This window comes from Elephas maximus, chromosome 1 (assembly GCF_024166365.1).
Source record: "Elephas maximus indicus isolate mEleMax1 chromosome 1, mEleMax1 primary haplotype, whole genome shotgun sequence".
Classification (NCBI taxonomy): Eukaryota; Metazoa; Chordata; class Mammalia; order Proboscidea; family Elephantidae; genus Elephas; species Elephas maximus.
Window position 1 is genome coordinate 80,380,249 of NC_064819.1, and position 19,293 is coordinate 80,399,541.

At 41.2% G+C, this 19,293-nt stretch overlaps 2 non-coding genes and 1 pseudogene across 2 annotated transcripts; all 3 read left to right on the top strand.

The window, feature by feature from the left end:
- Positions 1-19,293, top strand: part of LOC126062099 (etoposide-induced protein 2.4 homolog) — a 268,050-nt pseudogene that overhangs the window by 85,764 nt on the left and 162,993 nt on the right.
- On the top strand, positions 10,046-10,118 carry TRNAR-CCG (transfer RNA arginine (anticodon CCG)). The gene has a single exon. It is a non-coding gene; the product is annotated as a tRNA-Arg (tRNA).
- On the top strand, positions 13,523-13,594 carry TRNAA-AGC (transfer RNA alanine (anticodon AGC)). Its single transcript has one exon. It is a non-coding gene; the product is annotated as a tRNA-Ala (tRNA).

Below are 19,293 nucleotides of genomic sequence, written 5' to 3' on the forward strand. Positions count from 1 at the left end.
AATCTAAAAGATTAGGTTGTGTCTTAAGTCAATCTTTTTTGAGATATAAAAGAGAGAAGTGAACAGAGAGACGGTGGGCCTCAAAACACCAAGAAACTAGAATCAGGAGAATAGCTTGTCCTTTGGAACCAGAGTTCCTGTGCTGAGAAGCTCTTGGACTGGGAATTATTGATGACAAAGATCTTCCCCCAGAGCCAACATCAAGAGAAAGCCTTCCTGTGGAGCGCCATTCTAAATTCAGACTTCTCTTTTCCTAGACTGTGAGAGAATAAATTTCTCTTTGTTAAAGCCATCCACTTGTGGTATTTCTGTTATGGCAGCACTAGATATATGAATAAGGAAGAACAAAGAAGAATTAACGCCTTTGAATTATGGTGTTGGTGAAGAATAGTAAATATACAATAGATTGCCAAAAGAATGAACAAATCTGTCTTGGAAGATGCACAGCCAGGATGCTCCTTAGAAGCAAGGATGGTGAGACTTCGTCTCACATACTTTGGACACGTTATCAGAAGAGATCAATCCTTAGAGAAGGACTTCATGCTTGGTAAAGTAGAGGGTCAGCGAAAAAGCGGAAGAACCTCAATGAGATAGATTAACACATTCATTGCAACAATGGGCTCAAGCATAACAACAATTGTTAGGATGGTGCAGGATTCGGCTGTGTTTCGTTCTGTTGTAGATAGGGTCACTATAAGTTAGAACAAACTGGGAAGAACATAACAACTAAGACGACCATGGAGTGCCAAAAACAAACAAAGCTGTCGTGGAAGCAATACAGCAAGAATGCTCTTTAGAAGCAAGGATGGCGAGACCTCCTCTCAAGCTCACCGCACATGTTATCAGGAGGGAGCAGTCCCTGGAAAAGAACGTCATGTTTGGAAAAGAAGAGGGTCAGCAAAAAAGAGCAAGACCCTCAATGAGATGGATTGACACGGTATCTGCAACAAGGGGCTCAAGCATAGAAAAAATTGTGAAGATGGCACAGCATAGGGTAGTGTTTTGCTCTGTTGTATATAGGGTTGCTACAAGTAAGCACCAAAGTGACAGCATCTAACAACAATATAGATGATTAACTGGTTGAATAGTTTAGTGGTAGCACAGCCTAAGCATGCAGGAAAGTCCACATAATCCCAGCCTCCTTCACTATTGTTTTCTCTTTCTAATTCAATGTTATATTTTAATAGCTTATCTCATCTCCCTTCATATTAAAAATTTCTTTAATCACTTTTTTCCCTGTTCACATTCAAAATAATTCCATTATCCAACTGATTGCCTCTAGAACTGATCTATTTCAGCTTCGTGGCCTGGCAACTACCAACCTGACTGCATCAGCCCAAGTAAGACAAGTAAGAATGAGAAAGATCTGGCTTGCTCAAGATCTCCAGAAATGGGAGAGGCAAGAGTACCACCACCACATATGTGAGTCCATGCTTCTTTAGTTTCATTTCACAGTTCATTGAGGAACAGGGAAGAAAAAGGAGAATAGAAAGAAAAAAAGAGACCAAGAGAAGGATATCTCTCAAAGAATCTAGTGTTTTCCAAACTCCAGAGTGCCAGTGAAAATAAAACTGTGGTGGATATTTAGGAGAGCTCTTGAGGAAGAGTCTAGAGTAAAGTTCATGCATCTCTCCACAAGGTTTGAAAGGTCTGCAAGCCTTTTTTCAAAACAATTCTTCCTGCAGCAAGTCATCCAACAACAAACACCCTTCTGCATTCACTTTGTCAAGGAGATTTTCTAGAAGTCTAAGGTGAGGAGAATTGGAATTACGAGTCTTTAATCTTCCTTGCCTTCATCAGTAAACACTTGTGTTCAGTATTTTGTTTGGCATTTAAATAAAATCCTGCCTGGAGTACTTCCAGCAATATCATACAGAGGGTCCTGATAAAGAAGTAGCAAAAGGCTTTAGACTCAATATGGGGATCATCAGTCCTACAGGTTGAGCTGAAGACATCCCAGTAAGAGGACAGCCATTACCTTTGCTCTTTCCAGGCCAGTCCAACCCTATTTGCTTTGCAGTATCTAGGACCTCCTCTGGATTACCAATTCATTGATGGCAGGCACTCATTGAAGGTTTCCAGGCCGCTTTGGCTTTCTCTGTGAAGTAGCTAGATCTATAGCAGGCTTTCCATTGTGATAATGGGTTCTCAGAGGGAAGGCGGTTTGACAGCTTTGCTGGGTCCCCCCATCCTTGCTCCACCACCCAGCATTTGCTCTTGCCCTATTCATTCTCCTGCATGGGGTTGGGGTGGGTGGAACAGCTATTTAAAATTGACAGAGTCTTAAAGACGTTTTTGTTTGTTCTTTTGCTTTTTCCTAAACTCCTTTGTATATACACCATCCTCAAACGAAGACTAGAGATGAGTGTGAAACCAGAACTGAGAGCAACCGCAGAACGGGTGACTTGTGAGCCAGCACTGAGTCAGCTGAAAAGTGAATGCTGGCTGGGCATCTGACCCAACTCGATATGGTGTTCAACTCATTGGTTCAACTAAAGCCGATGGCTGCCTCTGGACTAAGAAGCACTTCATTTGATCTGGCATGGCTGGAGATTTTGCTGGAAATCTGTTATTTTCCTGGGACTTTTCCTGGTGGAGTCAAGTAAGTTTCAGCCAGTTTGCTGGCGAGTGGACTTTGGAGCAGACTAACACAAGTAGGAAGATCTCAGGAACACAAAAGGTGTCATTCGGACTACAATCTGGTTGCCCTTCTCCTCTTGAAGACCCTGAAGAGTATTCAGTTTGGTAATTTCACAAAGAGTGGGATTTAATCCATTGAGTTTTTTCCAACTACCAGAAAATAAAGCCAATAGAAAGCACAAGTAAAACTTCATAAATGATTCCAAATAGACAACTCAGTCGTTGGCAGGGGAGGGGGTGTACTTCAGTGTTAGAACACATGCTTTCCATGTACGAAGTCCTGGATTCAATCCTTGATGCCTCCAGCTAGGTTTTTCTCATCCTCCCTCACTGACCTTTCCATCTCATCCCCTTCCCATTCTTTTTATATGTTTTGTGATTTTTTTCTTCCTCACATTAAAAAAAAATACTGCAATAACTTGCCTTTGACAGTATACCATTCCTCCCCCAAGGGCCTTAGTGACACCAAAAACTGGCACTGACAGAGGGAAAAGGATAGAAGACAGAGAAGGAATCACACCCATCAGAATCTTTTCCACCCAAAGCATGAGGTCATCAACCACATTAATGGACCCATTAACTTGGGTTCCATTTGGCACTGTCATTAAAGAGCAGGACAGAAAAAGAAGATCAGAAATGAGAAAAAATAAGCAGCTCCGTGAAAAGCTTTGTGTGTTTCCTTAGTTTTATGAGCACTGGGTCTTCTAAGGTAGAAGACTGCTTGTTTCCTAACACCTCTCTTGTCTGTTCTCCCTCAGTCGCCGCCTCAGAAAATTGGATCCAAGAAGCAGAGGGTCTTAGGTCCCAAGTTTTTCTGAGTGAGTAAATGGGTAGACATTGGACAAAAGCATGGTGGCACTTAGCTAAGTCTTTGCCACGTGAACACTTAAACCATAATTTGGAAGGCTGAAGGGAGCCACCTCTCAGGTTTGCGGGAATAGCTTAGATGAGCTAGAATTCCACCAACAGATTTTCCAGGTTCCATCCCGAGTTTCTCAAGCACAGATAATTTTTGTCCATATAAACTCAAATTTCACAGGAGGTTTACACATAATACATCCACCAACTTCCCACTACCCCCTAAGCCAAAACACCAAGCTGAAGTAAAATCACAGGAGCAATGCTGTCCAGTTGATTCCAATAGGTGGTTAAATTTCTTACCTTCTACATTTCTTCCCTGAGCTTCAGTTTTTGTTCTAAAATCTTTAAATGAATTCATAACAGCTAAGGTAACTTAAGGTAACACCACCTGTCTGTCAGTTTGTCCTACTGTGTGTCTTGTGTGTTGCTATGATGCTGGAAGCTATGCCACTGGTGTTTCAAATATCATCAGGGTCAATTGTTGTGCACAGGTTTCAGCAGAGCTTCCAGACTAAGAGAGGCTATGAAGAAAGGCCTGGTGATCTACTTCCAAAAGTTAGCCAATGAAAACTTTATTAATTAGAACAGAATATTTTCCTACTTGCTTGTTTTGGATACACCATCAGGAGGAATCAATTGCTAGAGGAGGACAACATGTTTAGTGAAGTAGAGGGCCATCAAAGTTGAGGGAGATCATCGATGAGATGGATTGGCACAATAGATGCAATAATGAACTTGAATATGCCAACTATTGTGAGGATGACACAGAGCTGGAAACATTTCCCTCTGTTGTACGTAAGGTCACATGAGTCCGTGTCAACTTGAAGGCTTAGGCACTTAACAACAGGAAGAAGGTAACACCTCACTGAAGGTCCCAGAGGGAGAAGGGGCCAAAGCTGTTTGGATGGGTGTGATCATTATGGCTGGCCCATGCATCTTAGTGGTTTGACAGTTATGAAGTAGTTTGGCAGTAGTATAATGAAGTAATCATCTCCATGATGAGATCTGATATAATGTGATCACCTCAGGATGGGATCTGCTGTGATCACATTATATGTGAAGCCTATCAATTGGAAGGGAGTTTCTTGGGGGTGTGGTCTGCATCAAGTATATGTGGACTTTCTGAAAAAGCTCACTGGCTTTTGCTCTTCTATGGATTCTGCACTTGGCTTGTCAGCATCTGACCTCCAGTTCTTGGGACCTGGGCCAGCAGCCTGCCATCTGACCTGCCGATGTTGGGCTTATCAGCCTCTGCAACTACATGATTCAGGAGAAGCCTCCAGCCTCACTCCTGACGCACAGACTTGGGACTTGCCAGCCTCTACAGCCACATGAGCTATTTCTTTGAAACAAATCTCTCTCTATATATATGTACACATGCTTTGCTGGTTTTGCCTTTTTTAGAGAACCCAGCCTAAGACATTTGGTATAGAGTGTTGGGCACCTCCAGGCACATACCAATAGAGCTAAACAACTTTGTAACTCTTGCTCAAGCAGGGCAGACTCTGAGATGCAAGGGGCTGAGAGGCCAAGGAACCAGGAAGCAGTAGTTGAAGAGACAAGGAACTCAGGAAGAAGAGCTGCCTCAGTCTCAAAGCATAGGGCCATCACCCTTGGGTCTCAAAGGGTGGAGCCATGGCCTCTGGGGTTTCAAAGGGTGGGACCACAGCCTCCTAGGTTTCAAAGAGTCAGATCTTCACCAACTCAGTTCTGGAGTGTGGGGCTGCCTTTCAGGAGTGCCAGCAGGTTGGGACTTGGCAAAGAGAAGAATTAAAAGGAAGTCATCTGGTAAGTACAGGCCTGTTGGCATAAAAACCACCATGTTGGCGTAGTGGTTAAGAATTCAGCTAGTAAACAAAAGAATTCAGCTAGTAAACAGATCTGTTGCCCAAAGCTGAGGGGGTGGGGCTCCTGTGCCCAGGCGGGTAGGGTTTCTACTTAGATGGACTAGGAAAATGGGGCCTCCCAAATGTAAGGGAGGAGAGTTGCTGTTCCAGTGGGTCTGTATGGTGGAGCTGAAGCCCAGGGCTAAGGGACCTCCACCCAGAATCCAGAGAATGTGTCCAACACCCAGATTCTGGAGGACAGGGCCATTGCCTAAATGGTTTCAGAGAACAGAATATTGTTTTTAAATCTTGAGAGTTAAGTAATGTGTTCTGCTGACTTGCTTGGTGGCTGCTATTTCTTCTTTCCCTTCAATTTCTCCCATTTCTAATGGAAATGTCTATCTCGTGCCTGTTCCACCATTCCATTGTATTTTGGAAGAAGAAAATGTGTATTCTACATTTCAGAGATGAAGAGGAATTTTTGGAATTTGGAGTTGGAGTTAAGACTTTTGGGGTGATGCGATGTGATGAATGTGTTTTACGTTTGGCAAGGATTTGAATTTGGAGGACAAGGGTAGAATGTTATGGATTGAATTGTGTCCCCCCCCCAAAGTGTATCAACTAGGTTAGGCCATGATTCCCAGTGTTGTGTGATTGTCCATCATTTTCTGTGATGATGTGATTATCTTATGTGCTGTAAATCCTAACCTCTATGATGTTAATGAGGCAGGATTAGAGGCAGTTATGTTAATAAGGCAGGACTCAATCTACAGGATTAGTTTGTGTTTTGAGTCAATCTCTTTTGAGAAAGAAGGAAGCAGAGAGGCGAGGGAACTCATACTACCAAGAAGGAAACACTGAGAGCAGGGCGCAATGAGAAGTGGGGTCCCTGCAATGAAAAGCTTCTAGACCAATGAAAGATTGATGACAAGAAACTTCCCCTAGAACCGACAGGCAGAGAAAGTCTTCCCCTGGAGCTGGCACCCTGAATTCAGGCTTCCAGCCTCCTAGACCATGAGAGAATAAATTTTTGTTTGTTAAAGCCATCAACTTGTGTTATATCTGTTACAGCAGCACTAGATAACTAAGAGAGTAAAAACAAACAAAAAAACCAAACCCCTTCGGGTCAGTTCTGACTCATAGTGACCCTATGGGACAGGGTAGAACTGCTCATAGGGTTTCCAAGGGGCAGCTGGTAAATTCAAACTGCTGACCTTTTGGTTAGCAGCCATAGCTCTTAAATACTACACCACCAGGGTTCCCAACTATGAGAGTGGGGAATAAGAATAGTTACACAAGTTGCTTGAATTTCCAAAAAGAAACACCTGTTAAGGAGTCAGTAGGAACTATAGTCTACCATTGTTCTACACTTTGCTTTCTGCACAAGTCACATGTTTGGGGAATGTACCAAAGTCGGTTCCATTCTCTTGTCCCCAAAACCTTTGCCTACTATCATTTATATTAGAAAAGGCTTAGCAATATAAAGTCAAAATTCAAAAAATGAGCTCATATTTCTAAACGTAGGAGAAACTAAAGTATCCTCATTTTAATTCCTTCAGGAAACATAACAGGGAACACAGGTCAATCACAAGCTCAACTTCCAGTTGGATCCAAATGGAGATCTCCGACTTACTAGAAAATTTTTATGGATTACTTGAACATTGTTTTTACAACTTCAGTTTAATTTTTTGAGTATCTCTAACTAGTCTGACAGAGACTGGAGGAACGCCAGAGACTATGGCCCCTGGACACTCTTGCTAACTCAGAACTACCAAAACCACTTCGGAAGCTCACTTTTCAAAGATCAGACAAGATTATAAAACAAGTGGAAATCCTAGTGTAGTGGTTAAGTGCTGTGGCTGCTAACCGAAAGGTTGGCAGTTAAACCCACCAGGTACTCTTTGGAAACCTTGTGGGGCAGTTCTACCCTACCCTGTAGGGTAGTTATGAGTAGGAATCCACTCGACCTCAAAGCGTTTTTTTTTTTTTTTTTTTTTTAAGGACGCGAACAATAACACATGTGAGGAACGTGCTTCTCAGTTGAATCAAATGTACAGACCAAATGGGCAACTCCTGCCCCAAAACAAGACGGGAAGGCAGAAAGGTTCCCGGAGGAATGGACACAGGGAACTGGGGATGTAAAGCGTAAGAATGCTGTCACATTGCGGGGTTGCCATCAATGTCACAAAACATGTGTATAAATTTTTGAATGAGAAACTAACCAGCTATGGGCTTTCACCTAAAGCACTGTAAAACTGAAAAAAGAAGAGAAGCAGCAGCCTGTAGTAAATGTCGGAATGAGTTTCTCTAAACTGAAACTGAATCTCAATAGACTTCTAACAGACATAATATGGGTAGGCAAACCGAGGATTACGCCAGGACTCTAGACCCTTAGATTAAAACTCTGGTGTGCTACCGACTGAGCCAACCAGGCTCTCTCATACTATTACTACTAGTGGCTAAGGTAGATTTTGTGTAGGCCAATTGGTTTTGCCTTTCATGTCGTGTTTCCCAAAACAGCCAAAAAAAAATTTCACCTTTGCTGTCTACTCGATGCCGCACAGTGCGAATTTATAGAACAGAGTAGAAATAACTCGTAGTTTCCAAAGAGCGGCTGGGGACTTGAACAGGTGCCCTTTTCGTTTACTAGGCGAATTCTTAATCGCTAAGCCAACAGGCCCCCACTGTCCAAATTACTTTTAATTCTTCTTCTTGCCAAAGCTTCCTGTTTCAAAGATAAAATTGCTAGGAGAATTTCGCTCCCTTCCTTCTCGTGCTCTGTTTCTTTAGAGGTTCAGAAACACAGTTGGGTCGCCTAGACAAAGCACTGCCGGGTTTCAGACAGCATTGCTAGACCCAGAAAGCTTCATTTTTGCCAATTGTTGTGATTTTATCCCTTTATTTCTTATTTCCCCGCATGCGTCTATTTTTCTCAAAGCAACACTCATCCTGCTCTTCGCATCCTTCCACATTGTCTCATATCCCTTTCTGCAGCCTTGGAAGGCAGAGGAGAAAAGAGTTGAAGGAGGAAAAATTTGAAGACTGACAAGAACGTTCCACAACGGTGGAGAAGCAAAGGTGCCTAGGTTTAATCCGTTACTCTATGCTTCCTTATGCTCTTGATGCAACTTCTGTACCATCTGTGAGCCACTTCTTCTTTTCATTTTCTTTCTCCTCTTGCCCCTCTTCTTCCTTTTTCTTTTTCTCTTCCTCCTTCATGTCTTTAGTCACTGCTTGCTGTTCACCTTCAAAGGAAAAGGATAATTATCTCAATAAATTACTGTACATTAGGACATTCCATCCAGAATATGATCTGAGGTAGTTCGTGAGTTTTTACCTAAATCTGGAGAAAATACTGTACAGGGGATCCGGGAACAAATGGGGAAGTTTTGGGATGAAAGAAAGACTAACTTCTTTGCGGAACAGACAGCGCGGAACATGGGTAAAAACTATTATTTCTTCCAAACAACAGGGCACCTCCAAGAAACTAAGACTATGTGAAAACTGAGAGAATTTGTAATTGCTTTACTTTTTTTTTTCTTTAGGAATTTGTGGATTTCTCATGTTCTACCCTACCATTGCACAAGGCATAGTTGGGGGTGGGTCAGAAAAAATCGCCTTGGATTGTTTTGTTGATCAACCCAAAGGGAAACTAGGAAAAAAATTTTATGCAAAATACGTGGGGGTTAGTTGGCATTTCAAGGAGACAAGCGTTCCTCCAAGCTTTTTTTTTTTTTTTTTTGGCCCTCTTCTCTTGGTTTGGAAACCCTGATGGCGCAGCCGTTTTGTGTGACGGCTACTAACCACAATGTCGGCAGTTGAAGTCCACCAATTGCTCCTTGCAAACTCCGTGGGGCAGTGCTACTCTGACCTATAGTGTTGCTATGAGTCGGATCGGACTCGACGGCAAGGGGGTTGGTTTTTTGGGTTTTATCTGTTTGGAAACCTTTGTGGCATAGTAGTTAAGAGCTACTGGTGCTAATCAGAAGGCTGCAGTCCAAATCCACCTAGGCGCTACTTGAAAGCCGTAGAGGGCAGTTCTACTACCCCTCCCCCTATCCCCCACCTGGTCTCTAGGTCGTAATCGATGCGACCGCAACTGGTTTTCTTTTTCTTTTTTGGTCCCTCCGGTTGAAAAAATTGGGGTAGCCTGGAAATCACCAAACTGCATCTCAAATATCGGCACCATTCTCCCAGGGAGTTTTGGGACCCAGTACGCCGTCCCACCTCCAAATCGAGTGGTTATTCTACTTCTTGGTAGACGATCAATTTGTTAAAACCTTTTTTTATGTTATGAATGGATTATCAAAAAGTATTTTCCTGGCGTTAAAAGCGGGCATTTCTGACAAGGAGCTCTTGTTTGAGCATCCAAATCTCGGAGCAAGAGCCATCTTACCTTTGAAACTGCAAAACTCCGAACATACAACCTTCTGGAGTTCCTTCTCATCTTGTCATCTGCACACCTTTATTACAGAGATTAGTTCCTGGCTCATATTTCTCCACCCGTACAAGCCATCACTATCAGTGACTTAGACGGAAGCGCCCTAGTTGATTCTAAGTAATTATTTTCATAGGTTTCAGGTGATATTTGATTCCTTGTATTGAATATTGTTAAAATTTTTCTCCAATTAAAAAGTTTTAAGACTTTGAAACCACAAAGTTAATGCTCCCTTATCAGTACTTTCACTTACATTCTTGTACAGCAAAAGAAGTACGGTGGCCGCGTGGCCTAATGGATAAGGCGTCTGATTCCGGATCAGAAGATTGAGGGTTCGAGTCCCTTCGCGGTCGTCTGTTTCTTGTTGCTAACAAGTAGAAGCTTTCCAAATTGACTTCCAGGGATTGATTCCTGAGGTGTTCCTGGAGGGGAGAAGTGAGTGGTGTAGGTCAAGTTTCTTCTTTCACAAACCAATAATTAGCATAAAAGAAGTTTTGGAAACTAAAATGGGCCAAGTCTTAAAAAGACACAAGACAGAAAGCCTGGTACCCACTAATTTTCATCCTGTCCTCTCAGTTTATTACTTCTTTGTAATGGTTTTTCAAGATTTCATTGAGTATTTCTTTTCTTCAAGATATTAGTGAATCTTACTCTAATTGCAAAGAATTTGGAATCTCAAGTTCTCACTATGTTCCTTTCTCTTTATGTTGTATAGATGCCTTATCCTATCCATCAATTCCAGGCCCTTCATGGTTACTCCTATCTCTTCCCCCACCCTTCCTATTCCAAGTTACAGGAATAATAGGAACGATCTGATTTAACTTCTGAAAGCTGACCCATGATGCAATGGTTATGGTTTTTCTGCCAAAGATCGTGCACACCAGATGCCAGAACTTCATTAAGCCAATAACCACTGAATTCCTAAAGTGAGTCCTGGACTAAGAAGGGTTGTGAGCAAAACTAGGTAACTGATGATAATCTTATTGATTTAGTTACTGTCTAATTACGTTCATGGTTTTGGCATTTGGTAGATATTGGGCCTGACACAAGAAGAAAATACTAAATGTGGGTGTATGTATGTGTGTGTGTGTGAAAGAGAGAAAGACGTGGTATAGAATTATAAGGGAAGAACTCAAGATTTGCAGGCATATAATCTTGGTTTCTGTCTTAACCCTAATCCATTAATAAATTAGTGAAATAGAACAAATTACATATCCTCTCCATACCTGTAAAGCAAGACCAATAATGACTATATTAAAAAACTTGTAAAAATCAAAGGATATCATGTATGGAAATGCAGCCTGTAAAATGCAGAACATAATATATAACTCTTTTCCTTCAAAACATTTTTCCATACCCTTACTTCTGAGAATCCTTTCAATACAGATTGACTTATATTCTTCACAGGAACTGCATGGATTTTACATACAATTTAAATGTTTTGGATTTCCTGAATAGAACACGGAGAGCATTTTTATGTTTTTTTTCTACTAAGTTCAGTCTTTAATAACTCATAAAATCCTATAGTTTAAGAACTCTTACCACAGTCCCTCCTTTGAGGAGATGTTCAAACAGTGCTTTGCACAGCAGATTGGACATTCTCACAAATAACACAGAAATACACTTTTGAGACTTTCAGGTACAATTTGATTTGACAAGAACACATCCCTGCATCCCTCTATATTGGGAACTTAAAAGGGTACATTTGGGATTCAGATTGCTCTAGCCATATTATAAGCCAATGACTTCACATTTACCCCAAGACTATCCTAATTGTGCTTCTCCAAAACCAGAGCCAAATTAATCCCTGCTCTATCATTCTGCCCATGCACAAGTGACTGCATTATCTTTGTGTCTGACATCTATCTAATACTTTCCTTCAAGGAGAGCTCTGCCTCTCTTTTCTCACATTTGATGGCTCTGATGGGCTGCCTTCTGGGTCAGCTAGGAGGCAAGTTCTGTTAGAAAAAATGGAGTCCTCCCACATTATAAGGGGACTTCATGGGATTCCTTGGAATGTGGAGAAGATTCTAATCGGGGCAGAAGTCGGCAAAGAAAAGATACAAGTAATCTGACCTGGGAGCTGCTACTTATTAGATCTTCTCAGAAATTCCAAGAAGATAACGGTAATTAGTATGAACTCCAGAGTCCAACATCACTCTAGAGGCAAAGCTTTTCCCTTGGCTTTCAGTGAATACCTTTAAGGAGCTCCAGATCTTCAAATTACAGTGGACTCTCTTCAGGCTCTACCTCTGTGCAGAGACCCTCTCCCTTGCAGACACAGGCTTTATAAAAACCTCCAGGTAAGAGATCTTTGTAACATTCTAGTCTCAAACTCACCGTGCTTATCAAACATTAACAAGAATTTGCACCTTAAATTCATAAGTATCCTACATAAACGAAGTCCCAAATTAAGCTCCTTCTCCTCCCCCCCGCCCCCCCGCTTCTAACTTTATCCAGTGCTCCCAAAGGAAAAGACAGACGCTTTGAAAGGACTTTAGCCTCTCTCTACCCGAGGACCTGCAGAAAGCATAGTGAAGACTAGAACTTGGTCACTTTCCACCTGCGCGCGGGTTCCTATCCTACCCGTTCTTAGTGACCCATTTTCAAACCCTATTCCCCTTCTCTCTGCCGTCTACTACCCTGCTGCTGCTTCTCTCCTCCGCTCAGCGTCCTCCTTTCCTCCGCCACTCTTCTATTCACCCACTCCCTCTCGCCCCCTCCTCCTCGCAGTTCAATTCCCAGACAGGTGTCTTTCTAATACAGTAGTAACTTAAACAATAGATGCCGGGCACCCGTCCCTTCCATCCAAGAAGATTTGGATTTTCTCCATCATATTTGGATCAACAGTCACACCACATATTTCCTTAACTTGGGAAGCATCTACTTTTTGTGTCTTCAAATAAAAAAAAACCCGTTGCTATCGAGTCGATTCGGACTCTTACACACCTTACAAATTTGCGGACTTCTGCAGGAGAAGGGAAAGTTCATAAAGAGTGAATTTGTTTTGAAGGCTGTGCCTAGCCGATTAAGCGCTTCTTTTATGCTTCCCTCATTAAGGAAATAATTTGGTCTAAAAGAGACGTTTTAAAGACGGGGGGTCAGCCTTTTTGAATCCTCTCTTCTGACTTCCACTTCTTAAAAACCAGCGCTGCACCATCGCGGAGACAAAGCTTTCGCCACGTTTCCACATCCAGGCGCTGGACGCAGCCATTCGCAGGAGCTTGACTATGACTAATGTACTTGTCGCTCTTCGATTCGGTGAAGCACTGTGAATTAATTAACCAAAAAAAAAAAAATTTTTTTTTTTGTTTTTTTTTTTAGTCTTATCTCCCCGCCTGGTTCTTGATTCCCTCGCAGCACTCACAGAACTCATCTTTGTATTCGCCTGCGTTATCTTTTGTGTCCCTGTGCAAGCTTCACAGGCAGAGAAGACTTCTCAAGAGGAAAATCAGAAAACTTAACAGAATATCCTATCCTGGAACACTCCCTCGTGATGGACTGCAACTAACTGACACGCAGGATGTTGGCAAAAAGCAGTCCTCGAAGAAGCCAGTGACTGCTGGGAGATCTCAGGGTCATTTGGTCCGGAGTGTGTTTCCTGCTTCTCCTGGCAGGTTGCGAGGCAGGGTCCAACCCAGGAACAGAACAGCTGAACACAATAGATTTTGATTTGTCAAAAACCCAAGATTTAAACTGCCTGCAGACAAGTGTGTAAATCAGCATTACGTAAAAGCCTCACTGCATCACATAAAAAGGGGGTGTAGCTCAGAGGTAGAGCGCGTGCTTAGCATGCACGAGGCCCTGGGTTCGATCCCCAGCACCTCCATATGGTGGTCTTTTCTTCCTTACGGACTCACAGGAGTACACTGGCAAGCTTTTGTGTTTTTTTTTTTTTTTTCCCCAGACTTTTCCCACTTTCCTCTTCGTGAATATCTTTATTTGTGTTTTCCTATTCACAGACAGGGTAAATCGCTTCAAACTTACTCACTTGGACCACGGCCCACGACACTCTTTGAGCCAGGCAACCTGGCTGCTTAAACACAATAAAAAAAGACAGGACAAAATTGGAGGAAAACAAAGTGCTCACTCCGGACCTGCTCACGGCGAAGCAACATTCCACCACGTCATAGACGGCCTCTTCTCCTTTCTGCAAGTTTTCACTGCTATTAAGAAGCAAGGAAGAAAAGCATAGACTGCATTTTCCCTCCTCTCTTGGCATATCAACTACACTTCATTTTAAAATTTCGCTAGTGGTTGCCCCAGAGTTTACAATATCCACTTCCAAATAACGCTCTATCACCTCACTAGCGAAACAGATACCTAACAAGAGTATTCTGGATTCTTCCCTCCCAACACTTAAAGCATTGCTGTCATACATTTCACTTATCCTAAGCTACAATCAACCAATATAAAATTGCTATTATTACCTGAGCCTGGTGGCATAATGTTTGAGGGCTAGGCTGCCAACCAAGAATTCACCATCCGCTCCTTGGAAACTCTGTGGGGCGGTTTTACTCTGTCCTTATTACCTGGTATGAGTTGGAATGGACTCGACAGCAGCGGGTTTTGGCTTTTTTAATTATTATTATTTTAAATAAATTGTTATCTGCTGTCAGTTATAAATAAGAAAAACAAGAGATGCAAAATGTCAGTTAACATTTCATGGAAGACTTCACATCCCCAAAAGCGATCACCGTTGAGTGGATTCCAATTCATAGCAACCCTATAGGAATGAGCAGAACTGCAACACAGAGATTCCAAGGGGTCAGGGAGGGAAGGGGAGACCCAGGTACCCCTCCCAAACAGCCTTGGTCAGGTGAGAGGGGGCAGAAAGAGTGCTCTCAAATAGATTTTGTTCCTTGGCTGTCTTTACACTTTATGATATCCGGGTATCATAAAGAGACAGCAAAAAAAACGTGAAATTTAGGTATCCGGTGTCCCTGCTTGATGGGCCAAAAACCAAACTTGTTGCTGCCAAAATAGTGTAAAAGTCTCATCCCTGAATCTCCCACAGCCTTCCCAGTCACCTAGTTCTCCTTGCACAGACAAGCATAGTTTCTTGGGTATCCCATCATGGATATTATTTTTTCCACTTTTTATACAAATAAGGAAGTTCCAAATGCATTTCACTGCATCTTGGTTTTTTCACTTCACCTTTTTTTTTTATGTTGTAATAATTTCCAAATCAATACAGAAAAAGTTTCTTCCTTCTTTGCTTAGAAGCAAAGAACTCCGTTTTATGGATAGACTATAATATATATCTTGCCCATACAAATAATGCTGCAATAAGTAATATCCCTATCTGACATTTCAAATGGATGTGAGTACTTTTTGTAGATGGAATTGCTGAAGCAGTGTATGTTATATGCGGTGGTAATTCTGATGTATCTCACCTAATATACATTCCCACCAGCAGGCCACAATGGTCTGGCCTCCCACACTATTGCAACCACTTTGTTTTACAATACAATAATGACAATAACAAAAATAACTAATGCATTACCTTCGGGTGGGTTGATTCTGACTCATGGTGACCACATGTGTTACAGAGTAGAACTGCTCCACGGGATTTTCTTGGCTGTAATCTTCACGGAAACAGATTGCTAGGCCTTTCTTTTGCGCTGTCACTGTGTAGGTTTGAACTACCAAACTTTAGGTTACTGGTTGAGCACAAATCTTACTGGCCACACAGAGACCCTTATATCAACGTAGGTCTTGGGTAAATGACACATTCAGATATTAACATAAAGTAAACAAGCCCTTGTTAGACCACTCAAATCACATTTAGTCCAATGGAGCCACCCAGAAATTGGAAAACAAATAGCTTATTTAAGACTCCACTTATAACAAATATATAAATGAAAATATGAGAGAGGTAGCAACTCAAATCAATAGAAATTGGTGGATTATTCGACTATTGGTGTTGGGCTAACTGGGTAGCCATCTAGGAAAATAGAAGCTTAGATCAGTATATCACTGGTGACACTAAAATAAATTTCAAGTAGATACAAAATTTAAAAGTAAAAAATGAAAAGCAAAACCAAATATAATCACTGGAAATGCCAAAACAGAAAGTTTGTACAACTCTGGGGTAGAAAATCAATTTTTACACAAAACTTAGAAACAATGTAAGTGCAACATAATTCACTACACTAAAAGTTTTCTTCCTAGACACACTTCCCTTCTCTTGGGGGAAAAAAAAAAAAAGGCCCATCCACCTATAGTCAATTGATCTCTAACAAAGGACCAAAGTCCATTAGATTGGGAGAAGACAGTGTTTTTAACAAGTTGTGCTGGTAAAACTGAAGTTCCATCTGTAAAAAAAAAAAAAAAAAAAAAAAAAAATGAAATAAGACCTATACACCATATACAACAACTAATTTAAAATGGATCAAAAATCTAAATATAAAACCAAAAACTATAAAGATTATGGAAGAAAAAATAGGGTCAACCAAGGGGCCCTAATATATGGCATAAGTAGGATACAAACCATGAATACCAATACACAAACACCAGAAAATAAGCTAGGTAACTGGAAACTCGTAAAAATTAAACATTTATGTTCATCCAAAGACTTCATCAAAAGAGTAAAAAGAAATACTACAAACTGGGAAAAAAGCTTTGGCTATGACATATCCGAAAAAGATCTAAATTTATAGGAAAATCCAACACCTCTACAACAAAAAGACAAATAATCCGATTAAAAAATGGGCAAAGGATATGAACAGAAACTTCACCAAAGAAGACATTCAGGCAGCTTACAGACACACAAGAAAAGGCTCACGATCACTAGCCTTACAGAAATGCAAACCAAAGCTACAATGAGATACCATCTCACCCCAACATTAGTGGCAGGAATTAGAAAACAAAAACAGAAAATAACAACTTTGGACAGATTGGAATATTAATGCACTTCTGGTGGGAATACAAAATGGTATAACCATTTTGGAACAACAATACAGTGCTTCCTTAAAAAGCTGGAAATAGAAAGGCCATATGATACAACCATCCCACTCGTAGGAATACATCCTAGAGAAATAAGAACTGTCACAGGAATAGACATATGCACACCCATGTTCATTGCAGCATTATTCACAATAGCAAAAAAAGATGGAAACAACCTAAGTGCCCATCAACAGATGAATGGTTAAACAAACTATGGTACATACACACAATGGAATACTATGTAACCATAAAGAACAGTGATGACTCTGCGAAACATCTGACAACATGGATGAATCTGGAGGGCATCATGCTGAGTGAAATAAGTCAATCACAAAAGGATAAATATTGTACGAGACCACTATTATAAAAACTCACGAAAAGTTTCCACACCCACAGAAACAATCTTTGATGGTTGCAAGATAGGGGAAGAGTGGGGAGGGAAAAACACTAACTAGACAACAGAGAAGTGGTAACTTTGGTGAAGGGCGAAACAGTACACAATATTGGGTAAGTCAGCACAACTAGACCAAGGCAAATTCATAGAAGATTCACAGACACATTCAAATTCCCTGAAGGACCAAATTGCCCATGTCCCCCCACATGTCTGTCAGTTTGTTGTACTGTGTAGGCTTGCTTGTTGCCATATGCTGGAAGTTATGCCACCAGTGTTCAAATAGCAGTAGGACCATCCATGATGGATGGGTTTCAGCTGAGCTTCAACACTAACAGAGACTAGGAAGAAGGACCTGGCAGTCTACTTATGAAAAACATTAGCCAGTGAAAAACTTATGAATAGCAGCAGAACATTGTCTGATATAGTGCTGGAAGATGAGCCCCTCAGCTTGGGAGGCATTCGAAAGATGATTGAGGAAGAGCTGTCTCCTCAAAGTGGAGTCGACCTTAATACATGGGTGGAGTTGAGCTTTGGGACCTTCATTTGTTGATGTAGCACAACTCAGAATGAGAAGAAACAGCTGCAAGCATTCATTAATAATCGGAATGTGGAATATATGAACTATGAATCTAGGAAAATTGGAAATTGTCAAAAATGAAAGGCAATACATAAACATCTCCATCTTAGGCATTAGTGAGCTGAAATGGACTGGTATTGGCCATTTTGAATAAGACAATCCTATGGTCTACAATGCCAGGAATGACAAATTGAAGAGGAATGGCATTACATTCATCATCAAAAAGAACATTTCAAGACCTATCCTGAAGTACAGTGCTGTCAGTGATAGGATAATACCCATAAGCAAAAAGGAAGACCAGTTAACACCATTATTATTCAAATTTCTGCACCAAACTGTAAGGCCAAAGATGAGGCAATTGAAGTTTTTACCAACTTCTGCAGTCTAAAATTGATCACACATGCAGTCAGGATGTATTGATAGTTACTGGTGATTGGAATGCGAAAGTTGGAAACGAAGAAGGATCAGGAGTTGGGAAATATGCCCTTGGTGATAGAAACAATGCCAGAGATTGCATGATAGAATTTCGCAAGACCAATGCCTTCTTCATTGCAAATATCTTTTTTTCATCAACATAAACAGCGACTACACGTGGACCGCACCAGGTGGAATACATAGGAATCAAATCGACTGCATCTGTGGAAAGAGACAATGGCAAAGCTGAATATCATCAGTCTGCAGGACAGACCATCAATTACTCATATGCAAGTTCAAGTTGAAGCTGAGGAAAATTATAATAAGTCCAGAAGAGCCAAAGTACTACCTTCAGTATATCCTACCTGAATTTAGAGACCATCTCTAGAATAGATTTGACCTGTTGAACACTAATGTCCAAAGACCAGATGAATTGGTGAAGGACATCATATGTGAAGAAAACAAGAGGTCATTAAAAAGACAAGGAAGAAAGAAAAGACCAAAATCGATGTCACAAGAGACTCTGAAACTTACTCTTCAATGTGAAGTAGCTAAAGCAAATGGAAGAAATGATGAAGTAAATGAGTCAGAGGAAAGATTTCAAAAGGCAGCTCAAGAAGACTAAGTAAAGTATTATGCTGACATGTGCAAAGACCTGGACTTTCCCAAAAGGGAAGAACACCCTTGGCATTTCTCAAACCGAAATATCTGAAGAAAAAATTCAAGCCTCAAGTTGCAATATTGAAGGATTCTATGGGGAAAATACTGAACAACATAGAAATCATGAAAAGGAGTTGGAAGGAATACACAGTCAGTGAACCAAAAAGAATGGATTGGTGTTCAATTACTCCAGAAAGTAGCATATGATCAAGAATGCATGATACCAAAGGAAGAAGTCCAAGATGCACTGAAGGCATTGGAGAATAACACGGCTGAAGGAATTGACAGAATACCAGTTGAGACGTTTCAACAAACGAACGCAACACTGGAAGTGCTGGCTAGTCTATGCCAAGAAATCTGGAAGATAACTACCTGGCCAGCTGATTAAGAGAGATCCATATTTATGCCTATTCAAAAGAAAGGCGATGCAACAGAATGTGGAAATTCTACAAGTCATCTCACCTGGGAGCTGTTGCTTATTAGATCTTCTCAGAAATTCCAAGAAGGTAATGGTAATATGAACTCCAGAGTCCAA